The 3,079-nt window shown below is 24.1% G+C and overlaps 1 long non-coding RNA gene across 1 annotated transcript; it reads left to right on the top strand.

Moving 5' to 3' along the window:
- Nucleotides 1-1,332: 1,332 nt before the first annotated feature.
- On the top strand, nucleotides 1,333-2,400 carry LOC105460292. The gene is made up of 2 exons (XR_975809.1): nucleotides 1,333-1,459; nucleotides 2,320-2,400. It is a non-coding gene; the product is annotated as an uncharacterized LOC105460292 (long non-coding RNA).
- The last annotated feature ends 679 nt before the right edge of the window (nucleotides 2,401-3,079 follow it).

Here is a 3,079-nt window from a genome sequence, read left to right as displayed (position 1 = left end):
TATACGTAAACAAATATTTTTAAAGTATTTCTGAAATGAAAGTTAATTGTATTAATTGTATAAATGTAATTTTAGTTTTGTATTATTTTATTTAATGCGGCAGAATGTTATTTGTATTAAAATTGCATAAAGTGTAATAATATACATTAAAACGTAACTTTAGTCTGAAAATCAACAAAATAAATTGTTTAAACTATTTGTTATGGATATGCGCGTCATTTGTAATTCTAGTTAGATTTTGTTATTCAATTCCGAAGTTGACCACAAGACTAGGAAAAATTCGTTTTCTCAGAAACCATTTGCCGTTAAATACCATATAACCGACAATAGGCATTGAAGTTTGTACATTTATTGCACACTGTAACAAAATGACATTTTGAAGACCTTGAGCAGTAACCGTAATTACCGTCATTATTTTTATCACTTATTATCTTCGTAATTTGCTGTCATCATTTTTATCACTTATTATTCATCACAATTCTCTGTTCCTCTTTTTCATTATCTATTAATGAATGTGGAGTACTGTTCTATATTTCAAAAATTTTTTAATAACAGCATTCTTTATATAAAAATAGATTAATGAACTGATTGAATAAATTATAAAATGTAATTTTGCAAATTGCTAATAATACAAGTATTATTTTATTTAAATTATTTTACATATTAAATATTATTAAAGTTGCAATTTTAAGTATATTTTTATATTAAATATTAATTAAATTAAAACAATGGACAATCAAGGGCAAATGAGCCAAAGGCAAGTAACTTGCCTTTGGCTCATTTGCCCTTGATTTTCCATTGTTTTAATTTAATTTATTGAGCCTAAATCGTAAATTTATCTATTAATTATATTGTTAAATAATAATAGTTAAATAATAATGTACTAAAGATAAAATACGAATAAAAAAAGTTCTCTTTTTTTTAACATACATATATATAATTATTAATATGTACTGATTAAAATTGTTGTACTTGTATTATTTATACATTTATGTATATTACATAATAAATATAATATAAATTGTCTGTTGAGCATTTTAATTGAATAGTAGCTTTGCGTACAATTGCTGGGTTTTCCCTGAATGTATAACCAATTCTGCACACTGACATGTACATAATTGGCACTCACACGTGTACACACAAAACAATTACGATATTGTAGTCGCGTAGTATTACGATGCCATCGAAACTTATGCAAATCTGATATGCAGCCAATTATACCAATCATACTTCCGTAAATCCGCGCAGATATATATTGTGTACACAAATGAAAAATTCTCTCTCTTGCATGTCGATGATGTAAGATATCATAAACATCACTACGCACAATATAAATATGAGCCATAGAAATAGATATGTCCAGTTGTCGGATTAACTTTGCTCAAGCTATTCGTTTCAATCACTAAAACGCAAAAAGATGAGAAAAGTCGCGTTTTTCGTTTTAACACTCATAACTATCGTAAGTGCTTTTTGTTTTCATACATACATTAATTTTCTTAATTTTATCATGTTTAAATAAAAACTAAATAAATATTTCATTCAAATTAATTATTGCAAAGTTAACAATATACAAGAAAATTGCATTTTTCTTAGCAAATGTATGCAGGAAGGTCGTTATTTACAATTTTTTAATTTTAAATGTTGTATATATATTTTTAACCAATCTTTAATTAACATCTTACTATAATAAACTTACAATTAATTAAAATTTCTTTAAATTAATTAAAATTTTTTATCTTAAAATTTGATTACAAAACTGTTATTAACTGATATTAACGTCTTAATATTTAAGTGACAGAGTGCACTTGAAAATAATCAAAATGTTAAATCTTTTTATTTAAAAAAGAGATTTATATAATTTTTTGAACATTTTGAGCAATGAAATGATTTCAGAATATGTCTAAGTATTTGAAAAAAAAGATTGAACATATAATTATTACACAGATGAAAGTAGGCAATGTATTCGCGTAAATATCAAGCAAAAGTTTTTTAATTATAAGATAATTGTTAAATTCTATTATTTATGCTATCAATATTCTTTCTGATATCAACAAAAACTTATGCCAAAAATAAAAATGTATTAAAACTTACATTATCGAAAACTGAGTCCAGCAGGCAAGAATAATTAAAACAAAAGTTATGATCTAAGGAAAGGATAAAATTTCTTAAAAATTGATGTTTAAAGATTACATGAAAGTAGCTCTCTCTCTCTCTCTCTCTCTCTCTCTCTCTCATCACCATTTTTAAAAATAAAATCTTTTAAAATAAATTGGTACGATTTTTTACATACTATAAAAGTATAATATAATTTTATTTTAGGTAATTGCAGATGATAAAGACATAGAAGACATAGCAAAAAGGTTTGACACTGATGCAGCGACAGTACAGACATGTCTGGACGAAATTGGAATAAAGATAGGTAAATTATCTAGAAATACATTTATACACAATAAATTTACAAATAAATATATATAACTTTTATTATTAACTTTTTGTTATCATTATTGAAACTTCAAATATAGAATACACTATATTAAAAGTGTTAAAGAATATTAAATTTAGTTTAAGATTAAAAATTTAGGGAGAGATGGGGATCCTTCGCTTTTGGAAGTTTTGCTTCCCGAACTGTGTTAAATGCTTTTACACTACTTAAATTTGTATCGATAAATAGTATAAATATTCAGTTACAATAAAATGAAAATGCAATAAAAATAATAAATTAATATATAGTTAAACGCAGATGATTTTTACAAAACTTAAAAATCGTATGAATCTACCCCTTAGGCGGGGTAGCTTCGAACATGTAATAGGGCATCTATGTATGCATGGGATAGCTTCGGATATAAACATAAAACATTAAAATTATTATTTTTAATATTTATTGACAATTAAAATTTAAATGAAAACAATCTTGTCAGTAGTTAATTAAACATCTTTTATAAACTTCTGCATAAAATAAACTTAATAAACTTCTTTAAATCAGTATTTAAATCAATGTTGATCAAAATTCAAACGTTTAATTAATAAAAATAATTTTTTTAATTAAGTTACAAAATAATATATACATATACGAAAGATG

This window comes from Wasmannia auropunctata, unplaced genomic scaffold (genome assembly GCF_000956235.1).
Source record: "Wasmannia auropunctata unplaced genomic scaffold, wasmannia.A_1.0 LD324940.1, whole genome shotgun sequence".
Classification (NCBI taxonomy): Eukaryota; Metazoa; Arthropoda; class Insecta; order Hymenoptera; family Formicidae; genus Wasmannia; species Wasmannia auropunctata.
The sequence above is the reverse complement of the archived record's forward strand: the minus strand, read 5'-3'. Positions and strand labels throughout refer to the sequence as shown.